Source organism: Sorex fumeus, unplaced genomic scaffold (assembly GCF_029834395.1).
Source record: "Sorex fumeus unplaced genomic scaffold, SorFum_2.1 ptg000022l, whole genome shotgun sequence".
Taxonomy (NCBI): domain Eukaryota; kingdom Metazoa; phylum Chordata; class Mammalia; order Eulipotyphla; family Soricidae; genus Sorex; species Sorex fumeus.
Window position 1 is genome coordinate 8168178 of NW_026606079.1, and position 15904 is coordinate 8184081.

At 45.0% G+C, this 15904-nt stretch overlaps 1 pseudogene; it reads right to left on the minus strand.

Moving 5' to 3' along the window:
• Nucleotides 1-1905: 1905 nt before the first annotated feature.
• On the minus strand, nucleotides 1906-2347 carry LOC130023208 (immunoglobulin heavy variable 1-69-like; annotated as a pseudogene).
• Nucleotides 2348-15904: the final 13557 nt, after the last annotated feature.

The following is a 15904-nucleotide window of genomic DNA, read 5'->3' on the forward strand; positions in this document are numbered from 1 at the left end:
ACCTTTCTGTGAATACTTTAAGCCCCATATTATGAAACAGATCATTATATATCTCTCCATTTCCTGGACTGATTCACTCAGCATGTTATCCTCTCGTTTTTTCGATATTACAGAAAGTTGAGTGATTTTCAACTCAGTAATAATGGTAAGGCCCACAGAGAGTAGACAGGATTAGGACTTTTTCCAGGTGTTCCTCATGAATGTGAAAGTTATCAGTGAAATGTCTTCAGGGCAATGCCCCATACTTTCTGGATTCAACTGGAAGTGTGTAGAACTAGGGGAGTCGTTGGTGATTTGAGAACGTGGCATTCCCAAGTGTGACTTGGAGTTGTCAATACACACAGAGGACAGTGGGGAGACTGAGAACAGTCTGAAACTCCAGAACTGTAGGTAGCAGTTCAGTCACCAAGGAGCCCCATCTAGGCGGCTGCTCTGTTCAGAGTCAGGAAGGGTGCATTGAGAACAATCCTTGAGGTCTGACTTCTGAACTGCCCTGTCCCAGGAATCGGTCTGCATCATTCTGCTCTACCCACATTGACAATCCAGGCTGGCCTTCAGGTCGATCCCCTGCTTCTGTGCTCTACATTTATCTCGGTTGGAATTTTCCCCAATATTGTGCTTATTGTGCTTATTGTGCCTTCAGGATTTGGAGGGTCGTCCTGATTCATGTATGTTCAATGTTCTCCTAGATGAGGGAATGAAAGTACTTTCACATCAGATATGGGCATTTTCCCTGTCATTGGGAAGAGTTTTGCTCACTTTTTGTAAATTGACAGTTTTGATAAATCTGGTAACATTATTGAAAGTGCAGGTATGAATCTTGTATACTGCATAAGAAATAAAGGTCATAGTCCAACTACGGAAGCACATATATTCCCAGTAATACTGTGGTCTACAAGACTGATAGCCAATCACAGAGTCATGCTGTCTGAGCCTTCCCAGTGGACATGAATAGGAGATATATATTTATATGTATATTTATATATATTATATATACATATATGTTTTTATATGTATATGTTGCTATTTTCCACTCATCTAGTCTACACATTTTTGCATAGATATACGTCCATGGATATGTGTCCTGGATATCAATTGAGAGAAAGTGATTCATTTCTATTATTTATTCCCATACTGAATGACTGCCCAAAATTAATGTCTCACTCCATACCATATATTTCCCAGGATTATCGGTCAATTGGTGAGATCAGATCCGAAGTAATCTCAGCTAAGGTGCATGAGTCCTGGGGCAGAGGGAGCTGCAACTGAGGCCTCGCTCTAGATCCTCTCTGCTGGTCCATGCTACTGCCAGCCCTCCTGGGCACATCCCAGACTGCTTGTCTGTGCTTGGGTAACGACCTTCCCCTGAGCTGGGCTGAGATGCCCCCAACATCAGTGTTTCACAGACAACTGACCTCGACCATGTCCTTACCACCACGTGATAAGAGAAAGGTCTCCACAGAAACTCAGAAAGGGAGTCTGGCCAACACCAGGATTTATTCTCAGAGAAAAGGATTTCTTTTAGAGACAGAAATTCAAAGAAAACATGGAACATTGGGAGACTGCCATGGGTAGACTACTGTTCAGGAACCTGCAATGACCCCAGTCAAACTTCCACGTGGTTCTCCCAGTACCATCAGGGATACTTTACTACACAATCCTGGAAGAAAATATGAATAACACCAGGTGTTCTAGAGAGAAGCCATCTTTCTCTGGGCTGTTGATGAAGGACAGAGAGAGATCCTGAGCTTTTCCCTCAGATGAAGCCTGGCCCTGTGAGCCTCATTCTGTGTCGCAGACCCTGACTCTCTGAGGAGGAACTCAGGAGGATCAGCGCCCCTGTTATCTCCTGACCCGGCACAGCTGCCTCCCCTTCAGTTTTCTGACACTCTCAGGATGTGGTTGTCACACTGTGTATCTCGCACAGTAATACACGGCCGTGTCTTCAGTACTCAGCCTGCTCAGTTCCATGTAGGCTGTGTCCTTGGACTTGTCTGCAGTGAGTGTGAGTCTTCCCTGGAACTTTGGTGTGTATCTTATATAATCATTGTAAGGGTGTATGAATCCCATCCACTCTAGCCCTTGTCCTGGGGCCTGCCGCACCCAGCTTATAAATTTGCTGGTGAAGGTGTATCCGGACGCCTTGCAGGAGATCTTCACTGATGTACCAGGTTTTCCCCACCTCAGTCCCCGGCTGCACCAGCTGTACCTGGGAGTTCATGCCTGTGGACAGCAGACAGGAGTGGGTGGACTCCACTTGACTCGCCCCGTTCCCTCAGCCCAAGGCATAGGTACACTTACCTGCAGCCACTGCCACCAGGAAGAGAATTCTCCAGGTCCAGTCCATGGTGGGGACTGTGCATTCAGGGGCTTCTGAAGGTGTGGGTGTGCCTGCTGTGTGAGGTTGTCAGGACACAGACACATCTATATTTAACTCAGTGTCTCTTGTGTACTTTGCATATTCATGAGGATGGAGAATTCATAGCCGAAGACCTGGTCCAGCCTGAGAAGAGACTTGTAGAAGTCACCGGGCCCATCCTCAAGGGGAGTGAAGAGGTCCACATTCTGATCCTTGTTTGAGGAGATGAAACTCTGCCTTGTCCCAAGACTATGCACACAGAGCTCCCCCTCTGAAGGGCCAAGCCCTTTCAGGACCTTACCCTCGGAGTCCCCTACATCTGTATGGCCTGGACACATCTGGGTACACCTGGGCTTTGAGGTTATATCTTGGATCCTGGAACTCCCCATGGGATGCCACAATGACATTACAAAACCATTGTAATGCTCCAGTGGTTTCCATTGTAGATATTAAGAAGTCCAGAAATGCCCCCTGCATACAGGTTTTACTGCCTTATCAATAAGATAAATGTTCTTCCAAAATGATAAGTGTGCACAATTTAACCTTCTGTGTAATATATATATTTTTATTGTGGTTTTCTTGAGAAAGAAAAATTTTGTTTTAATGAAGGAAATCCATTCTGAGATTTCTACCTATCTGTACCTATTTCTCCCATCTCTGTGCCCTTTCTAGCCTGCAACTCGGTGCTCTTGGGATCTGGCGCCCTCTGCAGCCCGGCCCCCACCCTGCAGGGAGAGCCTCTGGGCTCTCAGGGGATTGATTAATTTATTTAGTTTAGATTATTCAGTTCATAAATTTTAATACCTGTAAGAAAATACAAAATACACAGTCTTCCTTTTCAATTATCAAGTGTCTGAATTCTTCATTCATCCTTTGGTTTCAGACCCATACAATGAACTCATATGACATTGTAAACTTAGCACTGAGACAGAACACTGCACATCTGCTGGGAAGGAAAGGTGTTATGGGAATACCAAAGCACTACATCATAGAGAGTAAATGTTGACGCAAAAATACCTTCTGAATATACACTCATATGTAAACAAACATTCAGACTAAGAATCAACACAGGTCAAAATAGTGTTTTCTAGGAAATCAGAATCGTCTTCATTTTCAATCATACATATTGAAGATGATTTTTTTGTTAAGAAAAAGAACGAAGCCTTTCCTACATTTGCTCATGTGCTTAAATATATTAGAAAAATTATTACATTCATTTGCTAGTGGTTTGTCTTCTTAGTTGGCTGGCTGTGGCAAATAAGGAATCAGAATTATTTCAGTACCCGCTTTTCATTTAATACTAAGTCATATGTAATTATTCACGTTTATCAGTCCATATTAGTAAATAGATTTAGAGAAGCAGTGAATTTCAAATTTGTGCAGGGGAGACTAGTTGATAATTTGTTTCCAATAAGGCCAATAGTTTAGTGATGGCTACAAAATCAGCTCAAGCTAGTAGTAAACCCCCTGATTTAGCCAACTGAATCCAAGTCTGAAATCAGGTCATTTCCACTTCTGAATTATTGTGCAAATCTAGATTTTCCTCAATAAGAGAATGTGCTGGCAGCATTGAAGCCCTGTAATGGAATGAAATACTGGTCAGGTTTTGAGATGGACAGAGACTATGCAAAGAAATTCGAGAGTCTAAAGGATGGTGTTCCAGCAACGCCTCGATGAATGAGGAAATAAAGCGACAATTTATTAGTCAATAATATTAGGAGTCAAAAGCCAACATCTGAAGAAATGATCAAAACACAAACCAAAGATGCGCTTTCCGTCGTGACAATGCCAACCTGGCCTCCGGCGGAAATCTCAAGCCTTCGGCCAGTATTCTGGACCAGCCGTCGAGCACTCCACACTGTGGAGCTTGGTCATTGCTTTGCGACGCTTCCAGCCTGGGAGAAGCGCATTTCCAGGTGCCGCCAGGTGGCAGGGCTGGGCGTGTGCAGCAGGGAGTCCTGGTCTCAGGGCAAGGGTTCTGGACCGGGTCATGCACGCGGTCAGAGCGCGACCTGCCATCCGCAGCCTGGCCCCGCTCTCCAGGTCTCTGCGTGGACAGAGGACACCTGGTCGGCACTGCGTAGGGAACTGCAACGAATGTGCTGTCGGGCGAACAGGATGTCGGTCATTGCCTCAGTCTCCAGCCTCGTGTCCTGCACGTCTGTCCCTTTGGAATCTTTTGGCCCGGCGCCCTCTTCTAGCCGGACCTGCAGCCCAGCTCCAGGGGTCAGAGTAGGACTCCATGCTATGCGTGGGCATTCGTGCTCACCTTCAGGGGCTCAAGCCTCTTGGCGCCCCTAACACAGTCCTGGGTCCTGAGACTCACTCAGAAGCTTTGCTCAGAACTCAGGTTCTTCATGGGCCTTTTGATCTGGGTTTGAGCCACGCACAGCAGTGCTCAGGGCTTACTCCCGGCTCTGTGCTCAGGGATCGCTCAGGTAGATGCATCCCAGGAGATCACGGTCATGGTTCTCCCATTGTTCATCGATTTTCTCGAGTGGGCCCAGTAACGTCTCCATCGTGAGACTTATTACTGTGTTTGGCATATCGAATACATCATGAGTAGCTTGTCAGGCTCTGCAGTGCAGACGAGATACTCTCAGTAGTTTGCCGGGCTCTCGGAGAGGGGCAGAGGAATGAACTCGAGTGGGCCATGATGGCTGCGTGCAAGGCATACGCCCTACCCATTGTGCTATCGCTCCAGCCCAGGAGAATGTTGGCAAATCAAGTAGTTATATATATAAAAATTAAAGGGTGACACTGAGTGTTCTTTGCTGAGGTTATGTAAAAGTAATACAATAAATACTTCATTCACTCTAATAAAAATAGTAAAAACCATCAGAATAAAGAGTACTTATGTCTTTAGGTAAAGACTTTATTAGAAAGAACAGTATATTAAATTTGTTAAATTAAAACACAGCTGCTAACAAGTTTATTATATAACTGGAGTAGCAGGACAAATAAATGAGAAATCAATATGATAAAATTAATAAAGTTTCATTGAACATATAACTTAAACTCTGACTTTTTCACTGATACACAAGAGTAGCATCTCCATTGTGAGTCTTGTTGTTACTGTGTTTGGCATATCGAATACATCACAGTGAGCTTGCCAGGCTCTGCCGTGTGGGCAAGATACTCTCGGTAGCTTGCCGGGCTCTCCGAGAGGGGCGGAGGAATCGAACTCGGGTGTATTATTTAAAGAAGTTTACTTAGAGAAATGCAAGGGGAGAGAAAGAGAGAGCCGTGTTCAGGAGAGCAAATGGGCTTCTCCAAATGGGAAATATCTTTGAGTTCTGATTTCTGGTCAGATATGTCAGAAGTCTGGAAAACATCTTTCCACCCAGCACGAGTGAAAACCTGAACAAGTGAAACTCAGAGACTCACTTTCATTTTCTCTGTGAATAGTAAGAAAGGAGAGATGGTCAGAGAAGTAAAATAGGATTATCTAAAGAAATTTACTTATAGAAATGCAAGGAGAGAGAGAAGGAGGGGAGACAAAGGATTGTGACAGGAAGGACAAATAGAGCCCAAGTACAGAACCTGGACATCATCATGTGAGCCATCCTCCTCCTTTATTGATCCCCAGGGTCCTGTATTGGTTCTCTATTTCCCTCTGTCTTTCTGTCTGTCTGCTCTTTCTCAGGTCTATTGATTTCAATACAGACACTGAAATGTTATTGTGTGTATCTCTTTTCCACCTTTCAACATTTTGTTCTTGTCCAGTGATCATATCTAACTCTTCCTGTAATACTGGTCCTTATCTGTCCTTCACAAACCACACACTTGTAGCAAGCTTCCAACCATTGATCAGTCCCACTGTCCCCTGTGTTTCCTGACACTGAATATTAATGTCATAAAAAGGTAAAGGCCATCCCGTTGATCGTCGATTTGCTCGAGCGGGCCCTGTAACGTCTCCATTGGAGACTTTGTTGTTACTGTGTCTGGCATATCGAATACTCTCGGTAGCTTGCCGGGCTCTCCGAGAGGGGCGGAGGAATCGAACTCGGGTCGGCCATGTTGGCCGCTTGTAAGGCGAACGCCCTACCACTGTGCTATCGCTCCAGCCCAAATGTCATACCAAAGTCATACCAAAGTTAATGTCATACCAAAGTTTATATCCACAGAAGAGTGCATTTATTCTATATCTGTCCCATTCCTTCGGACTCATTTCACTCAGCCTGATATGCTCCATTTCCCTCCTTTTATAAGCAAATTTCATGATTTCATTTTTCCAGGTGACTGGATAGTATTCCATTGTGTAGATGTGCTATATTTCATCCAGTCATCTGTTCTCAGATACTCAGTTTTTTTTCAGAATTGACTCTTGTGAATATAATATTGTGATGCAGTAAACATAGACATGTCCATTTAGGCAATTTGGAAAAATATTTCCACATTAGTGTTTTGGGTCCTTTGGGCCAATGCCAAGAGTGGAATTTTTGGGTCAGATAGAAGCTAAATTTTTTGCATATTGTGCAGTATCCAAATTTTTCCAAAGAGTTTAATCCCGTTGATATTTTTACCAGCGGAGAATGAGGATTGCATTTTCTCCACATCTATGCCAACACAGAATGTTATGGTTCTTTGTGATGTGTGCTCTTCTCCCTGGTGTGAGGTGATATCGCAATATTGTTTTAATTTGCATTTTTCTGATAAGTAGTGTAGAGAATTTGTTCATACAGTTCTCTACCTCAAATTCTACTTTAAGGATATATCCGTTTAAAACCCCATTTTTAGATGGGATTTATTTTTCTCTTAAGTTTTTCAAGTGCTTTAAATAAGTTTTATTAATCCTACAATAATAAGGATAAGTAGTGAGTTTTATTAATTCTACATAAGATGAGTAGCGACCATATATTTTTCCCCAGGTTTTTGAGTTGTCTTTTGATTCTGGTCACCATTTCATTTACTATGATTGAGCCATTTAAAAAAGGAAGACTGACAACATAAAGCATGAAATGAGTGAAAACTTTGGCTCCACATTGATCCAAAATAATTAGTTTATGGGAGGGAAATTCAAACATGAAGACAGAGACCATGTGTTTGAACTCAGGTGAAACACAAAATATTTGTCATGGACTTATCACAATCACAGATCAAAATAACCTTCAATGTTGGGTACAGAAACAGCCTAGAGAGTCGATGACGCCTCAGGTGGAATTGTGACCAATGTGGGTGGGTCATTGCAGGTTCAGACTCAGGACACAACTCACGTGTTTTCACAGCGCAGGGCCTCACTCAGCCTCTGTGCACACAGCAAGGTCCTAGAATGTGGTTCCTTCCTCCACAAACACGAAGTGAAACAAAATCGACTCTGGAATCACTCTCCACTGGCTTCTCAGAGAGTCACCAGGGCTCTGCACTTCCTTCTCAGAGTAAGATGAGAGTCGGGTATTTTCTGTGTCTCATGGAACTCAAAAGCATTAACTAGTAGAGGTGATCATAATCGAGTTCATGCAACACCAGGTTCAGTAGCCACAATGCACACACAACACACAACCGCAGCGTTCAGTCCTGTCTGTTTCCTCATTCGGCCATGGTGTACATTCTTTTTCTCCTTCAGTTCTGTTTGAGGGACAGTGATCATTATTTTCTTCCTTTTCTGAGACTCCCAAGTCTCCCTGTCCATGTTTTGTTCAGGTCAGAGAGCACTGAGAGGATTGTTGCTCTCCGCACACCCACAGAGCATTGGATGTTCTGATGTTCTTACCTGGATAGAGTCCACGTCCATTAAACAATAGAATTATGTTTTCATTGTTCCTGGTGCTCTGTGGGAGCTGAGCGTGTAAATGCCCGGTGGTCTGGGCATGTATTGGGTGAAGTTCCTCCCAAATAAACAATCTATTCAGTTAGGGCTGTGACTCTAGTAACTTCTGTCAGCCACAAAGCCTGTGTTGTTTTCTCAGTTGGGAGGGCTAAAGGTCCGGTAACAGGAATAACTGGATTCTGGTGCTGATGGGGCCTCACTGAGACCTGTGACATCCCTTGGAGAACAGGCTTTAAAGAATATCATGAACTTATAGAAATTTACCCGTGAGTCTCAGGAATATAAACTCTCAGTCCAACTGTATAGAATTCGGAACCCAGAACAAACCCTTGCATTTTTTATGGTGAATCTTTAGGAAAGGATTCCATCCCCTAGAGTGAAGCAAAGAAACTCTCTCCTGTGTAATCTCTGGCCAGCTAGGGAAGCCAAAGCGCCTCTCCCCTTCACTGCCCGAGTTGGAGTGGGCTCGAGCAGCAACCCCACCGGGGTGGTCCATGTCCTGGGTGGACGGAGGAGGAAATGAGGGTCAACCCGGTTGATTGATCAGTTGCCATTTATTCCATTCTCCCCACGCTCCTGTTCCAGTCTCTCTGAGCTCCCCATTCTAGTCTCACACTGCCCTTCATTCCCGTCTCCCCAGTCTCTCCCGCTAATCTCTCCATGCTCCATCTCACAGCCTGGGCTCTCTCTCTCCATGTGCCTGCTCCTGTATTCTTCTTCTACATTCTTCTCTCTCTGTCCCCCTTGCTAGTCTCTCTGCGCTCCATTTGCTGTCCTGCTCTCTCTCTCTCTCTCTCTCTCTTGATTCTCCAGTTCCCCAGCACTGGAGGTAGCCACCACACCCTGTCAGTAGCAAGATCAACCTAAGAAAACCCTTCCTGACTGCCCATCAGGCTCAAGGACTGAAACACTACCTATGGGTGCTCCCTTATCCTTAGTCTAGTAACTTAATTAACATCTTAATTAACATCTTAATCCTACTTATTATTATTAGTTATTTTGTATGGACACAGTAAAAGATACAATGAGCTTATAGGGTGGCTCTCCTGGGAACATCTCTCCATAGACTCAGACTATAGTGCTCAGGCCGGATTAATTGTTTCTAATCCTAGAAGGGTAAGATTATAGTTATTACTTTTTGGATCATAAAAGAATCTGTCCATGACCATGCTCTTAATTTATAGTAAAGTATTATGATACATTGGCCAAGCCCATTTCGATACAAGGGTAGCACATAGCTCACAGCTTACCCTGGGCCCATCAGTCCCTTGTTGGGACCCTGATTTTGTGGTGCTAGGAAATAAGAGCAACTGAGGCTTAAGTTGAGAGAACAGATGTCCAGGAAGTAAAAATCATTCAGAGTCAAATAACTCCCAAGTTACTAAAGCATAGAATTAACTATCTTCTTGTGTCCATAGAAAAAGGACATTGCTCTGAATTTACTATGCTATGCTAAGGAGAAGAGAAAAACAATATTTACAAGTCAATAGAGCAGAAAAAAAAAAGAAGTTACAAATAAACGCAGAGGAATGGAAGCACTATGATGGGAGCAACCCAATAAACCTAACCTGTCTGCGGCAAGGCAGAAAGGACAAATCAATGTTATCCTACACTCTACAACAAATGGTGTAATGGAAAAACAACACCACACACAAAGACAACAATAGAAGATAGACTGAATCCATATCTCACAGAAGATGCAGAATTTCATTAAAAGTGGACTTATGGTCCAGCTTTGACAGCAGAATCCTTAAAATACACAGAGGAAAACCTCGACCAGTCTCTCCACGACGCTAATCTTTAAAGGGCTCATCTATAGTTTCGCTCTATTGGCAAAAGAGAAGAGAAACTGAAATAAATAAATGGAACTAAATCAATTACATGATTTTAATGAGATTGTAAATGATATTAAAATTGAAGTATCCTACTGATTGGGAGAAAACGTGTACCCACCAAACATCAGATATTCATAGCATTCACCAAGCTCACTATCAGAACAAATAGCACTGTAGCACTGTCCTCCCATTGTTCATTGATTTGCTTGAGGAGAACCAGTAACATCTCAGAACAAATTGTGAGACTTGTTGTTACTGTTTTTGGCATATCGAATATGTCACATTAGCTAGCCAGGCTTTGCTGTGTGGGCGAGATACTCTCGGTAGCTTGCCGGGCTCTCTGAGAGGGGCAGAGGAATTGAACCCAGCTGGGCCGCTTGCAAGGCAAATACACTACCTGCTGTGCTAATGCTCAAGCCCATCAGAACAAACAACACACCACAAAATGGTGTGGGAAATAAACAGATTATTTACTAAAGCAACATTTCTATGGGCTGTGGACATATGAAAAGGTGTTTATCAACACTTATTATGAGGTAAATATTAATACAAAGGACAATGAAACCATCTCTCCCCAGTGAGAATAGCTTAGATCAAAAATACTAGAAATAACTATATTTGGAGGTTTCCAAGAAAAAAGACACTATTTCTATGTTTGTGTGAACTTATCTAAGGAAAACACTATAAGATTTCTCTGAAAAGTGAAAATAGAATCTCAAAGTTACAAGTGATTATATTTTTGGTAGCTTCACCCTAGCATAAAAACAGTCATTTGAGAAAATACATGTAGACATATGTTTACTGCAGCATTTAGAATAGTTGCCAAGGCATGGGAACAATCCTAATGCTTAATGACAACTTTATGGATAAGGAGTTGTGGTGCATATACACAATGGGATACTGTGCAGTTATAAGCAAAGACAAAATAGCAGCGTTTTCTGCACCATGGATGAAACTAGAGGATATCAAATTAAGTGAAGTTAGTCAGAGGGAAAAGAATTCAGACAATCTAATTCACCTGTGGTACACAGAGAATAGAGCGTCAGGATGAACAGGATCCAATGATAACGGTCCCTGCATCTTAACCACACTATGGGGTTCCCAAGAGGAGTCAGGTGAGGACTCAGATTACTGGAAAGAAGAGGCTGAGCACTGGGGCCACAGCAGAATGTGGGGGTCTGTGGGTATTTGGTGTTGGGAGAAGCTCTGGGAGTTTGTGACCCACCCGCATCATCACTCAGACTATTGTCATCATGTTCCCTCAGTGACAGAAAGAAGGGAAGGAGAAAAATCTTTCCTTTCTGTGAAAAGGAACGATCTTGATTAAAGAAAAATCAACAACACCTGACCTGGCAGGACATAACAGTCTCTGGTGGACTCTGAGAAAGGAAGAGAAATAAGCAAATTTGTAACAGGGAGAAAGCAATTAGTAGAATGTATTAAGGGGGCTGGAGTGATAGTACAGCGGTAGTGTGTTTGCCTTACAGGCAGCGACCCAGGTTCAATTCCCAGTATCCCATATGGTCCCCCGAGCACCGCCAGGAGTAATTGCTGAGTGCATAAGCCAGGAGTAACTCCTATGAATCACCGGGTGTGACCCCCCCCCCAGAAAATCACTTAATCACTTAACTTCCCCTTAGTCGTCGATTTGCTCGAGCGGGCGCCAGTAACGTCTCCATTTGTCCCTGTCGCGTGCTAGTGTAGCCCAATGGCATCTCTTCGCTCCGGGAACATGGAGGGCCTCAAACCGATCGTTCATGATCTTGACAAAGAAGTCTGACCATCTGGTAGGTGGGCGGCCACGCGGTCTCTTGACATCCCGTGGAATCCAATCAGTAGCAGCTCTAGTCCAACGGTCGTCTTTAAATCTCATTACGTGACCAGCCCATCTGATTTTCGACACCTTGGCATATGAGACAGCGTCCCTGATCCTTGATCGTCGACGGATGTCAGAACTCCGGATTCGTTCTCTCATTTGAGTGAAACGTGTTATTCCAAGCATAGCTCTTTCTATTCTTCTTTGGGAGACCTGAATGGCGTTCTCATCTTGTTTGCGTAGGGCCCAGGTCTCTGAGGCATATGTTAATGCAGGAAGAACAGTGGAATCAAAGAGATGTGCCCGGAGCCAGAGGTTCTTCGTCCTCTTAGCTATTTCTTCGACGTTCGTGAAGGCGTTCCAAGCCGCTCTCTTCCTCCTGCGCAGCTCGGGTGCCAGGTCATTTGTCATGTTGACCTCTCGACCTAGGTACACATAGCTGTTGCATTCGGAGATGGTCGTTCCATTGAGAGCGAATGGGGCGTCAGGAACAAGGCTGTTTCTCATAAACATTGTCTTTGTAAGATTCAGCTGTAGTCCTACCTTTCCACACTCACGGTCAAAGTCGGCCAGCATTTGTGTCACATGGCTGATGTTTGGCGTTATTAAAACAATGTCATCAGCAAAGCGGAGGTGGTGTAGTTGCCGACCATCTATCTTCACTCCCATTCCTTCCCATTCCAGTCGTCGCATGATGTTCTCGAGGGTGGCACTGAAGAGTTTCGGTGAAATGGTATCACCCTGCCGCACCCCTCTCTTGACATCAACGATCACTTCTTTGTAGAATGGTGAGATCCTGGTAGTGAATCCGCAATACAGCTCATGGAGGATCCTGATGTATTGGGCTTGAATGCCCTGATTGGCTAGGGCTTCAATGACCGCTTCCGTCTCAACAGAATCAAAGGCCTTCTTTAAATCAATGAACGTTAAGCAGAGCGGCATCTTGAACTCCCGAGAAACCTCAATGAGCTTGGTTACCGTGTGGATATGGTCGATGGTGCTGAATCCTTTGCAGAACCCTGCTTGCTCGCATGGTTGTCCTTCATCTAGTGTTCTGCCAATCCTATTCAGGATGACTCGAGTGAACAGCTTGTAGATGACAGACAATAGGCAGATCGGGTGATAGTTGCCAATGTCATGGATGTCTCCCTTCTTGAACAGTAGTACGGTCCTCCTGGTTTTCCATTGGGACGGAACCTTGCATTCAGACAGGTAGCGAGTGAAGAGCCGCGCCAGTGTATTGATGAGTACTGACGGCAGGTTCTTCAGGTGTTCAGGTCTGACCTTGTCTGGGCCGGGTGCTGTTTGCTTCTTTACCAACGAAATGGCGTGTCGGATTTCGGAAGGGAGAACGTTAGGAACGACATACCCATCCTGTGGAATTTGGTATGTCGGCAAGTGGACATGGCTATCGAAGAGATTTGAGTAGAAGTCATGGATAATCTTCTCCATTGCCGTTCTGGAGGATGTGATGGATCCATCAGGACGTCGGAGGGCAGTCATCTTGGTCTTATAGTTGGCGAAGGACAGGCGGGCGTTACGAATACTTTTCCCGGCTTCTGCCGCATCTACCAGTACTTCTGCTCTTCTCTCTTTGAGGTCTTCCTTGATCGCATCTCTGCACTGCTTTGCAAGCTCGGACGTTAGCTTGCGGTTGCCTGAGGCATGCGCCAAACCACGCTGGCGAATTAGCTCAAGAGTTTTCGAAGATAGGCGACTTTTTGTGGCTATCTCTCTCTTGGCGTTCCTCGCACATTCATGGAGGTGCTGAACCAGTCGATTGTATTCCTCGTCAATGTTGTCAACAATGGCATCTTCCCATGTTGCCGCAATAGTACCAAAGAGTTCCCAGTTGGTGGTCATTCTGGGAGTTCTGGGAGTTCTCTTTTTCCCCCCAGAAAAATGGATTCAAATATATATAGGTAATATATTAAACTTTACTCATATATTTCAACTAAACAGTAAATAAGGACCCCCCCCCCCCCCTTACAGCCTTTCTCCCCTCTCTCCCCTTGCCTCTGGAGCATAGCCCTGGAATCCCTGAATCATAGCACATCCTGGTGGTCACCCCTGCAACTGCTCTGTCTCCCTCAGCAGGTTTGTGTCTGGGCTCACAGGGACTTGCCCTCACTGTGTGTGTCTTGCACAATAATACACAGCTCTGTCCTCAGTTACTGAGTTATTCAGTTTTAGGTAAACTTGGTTCTTGGAGGTGTCCCTGGAGATGCTGATTCAGGACTGAAGACTTGGCTTATAGTATGTACTTCCATCGCTCCATATACCACCAATCCAATCTAACCCCTTTCCAGGGGCCTGGCAGGCCTATTGTACATCATAGCTGGTTAGAGAGTATCCAGAGACTGAGCAGGTGAGGGACAGTGTCTGCAAGGGCATCAACAGGTTTGGTCCTGACTCCTGCAGCTGTACCTGGGACAGGACACTGGTGACAGAGAACCACAATGAATCACAGGCTCAGAGGTCCCATGCCCAACTTGGAGCCTCTGTCCAGAGGACACTCACATCTAGGAGCTGCCAGCAGAAAGAAGAGGAACCAGCGCTGATACACGTTCCTGCCCATGAGCTCCATGATGTCAGACACCGTGTCAGGGGAAGAGGGAGTCTGAGATGGGGTGAGTGTGAACATGATTTTAATCCTGGGTCCTGAGTGCAGATTTGCATAGGATGGGGGCTCTGTAGAGAAAGGAAGGGACCTGGGGGAGGCTGGTGTGTGTGCTCCTGGGAGGAGTTGCTGAGTGTGGCTCAGAGCAATCAGGCCTGTCCCTGGGGCCCTTTCAGAGCTGGGCCTCTTCCTCCAGCACAGGAAACATGCTGAGGAGCTCTCAGGAAACAGGAATTGCTCAGGGGGAAACAGCAGCTGGGGAGGAGAGTCCTCGTGTAGCAGGTCCCTGATGACCAAACCCAGCCCCCCGAACTTCTACCCTGTAAATAGGCCCCTGCCCCTCGATGTGCATGTAGTGGCTCTTGTTCTCCCACTGCATATGGAAAATCTGGGGCCTAACGGACAGTGTAATTGTCCCTGTGAATCATGACTTGGTCTGGTCCAATCCATGTCAATCAAATTTCACTTTTTTTTTTTATTCAGCCCTCAGGTGTTCCATAGAATTATGGACTGAGCTTTTTTTTCCCCCACACATTTATTTATTCATGTACCTTGGATAAAAATCCATTTTCCTTGAGCAGCTTCACTCTGAAATATTCAAGGCAGTTATTAGGATGGATTTGTTCTTTCTCACGGTGCTGAGTCTATTTATGGGCAAGGAAGATGCCTCGACTAGTGACCTTCCTGGTGTGGTTAGCGTGGCCAGGAGTATCTTAAACCGCTCTGCCCTGTATGTAACTCAGCACCCAGAAGATGACCATGGACCTCAGAACCCTGTTATTGGGGTCATCACTGCATAATCTTAGCCCCATCAGGTACCTGAAAAGAGTTCATGGAGAGTCCTCAACCCCAAACTATTGGGTCTGGAACCTGGTCTTAGTGCTCAGACTCACACATTTTACAAGGGCACAAGTGTGCTGGCCCTGAGGAGTGGACTGCCCTCTACCCATCTCCCAAATGCCTGGAACCTGGACACAGGCTGTGTCACATACGTGTACCCCGTAATTACATGGAGCACCTGACGGCTGAGTTCAATTGAAAGGACCAGAAAATATGTTCTAAAATTTGATGTTTAAAAAACTCAGCATTAAGGATCAAAAGTAATCTACGCACCCAGCAGGTTCCACAAAATTTTCTAAGACAGACACAGAGACACGCAAACACCAACGCAGGCAATGTGAGGATTCAGATGGATGATGTCGCACCTCATGTACCGGTGACTATAGGATTCATAGCCACTCTCGTGTATAAGCACGTGACTCACTCTGTCTGTCCTCAGGTGTCCTGTCCCAGAGCTCCTGGAGGGCCAGAACACTGAATCCTCACAGACCTGACCCACCTACACTGTCTCTGTATCTCCATAGTCAGCAGTTTCCAGGGAAGCCGGGACCCCAGACCTCGGGAAGGATGCTAGAGTATCTGGGGAATGTTGGGAATATTTCCTAAAGCTGCTGCAGTAAGACCAACAGGACAGTTTCTTAAAATTAGGAGAGCTTGTTTTCAC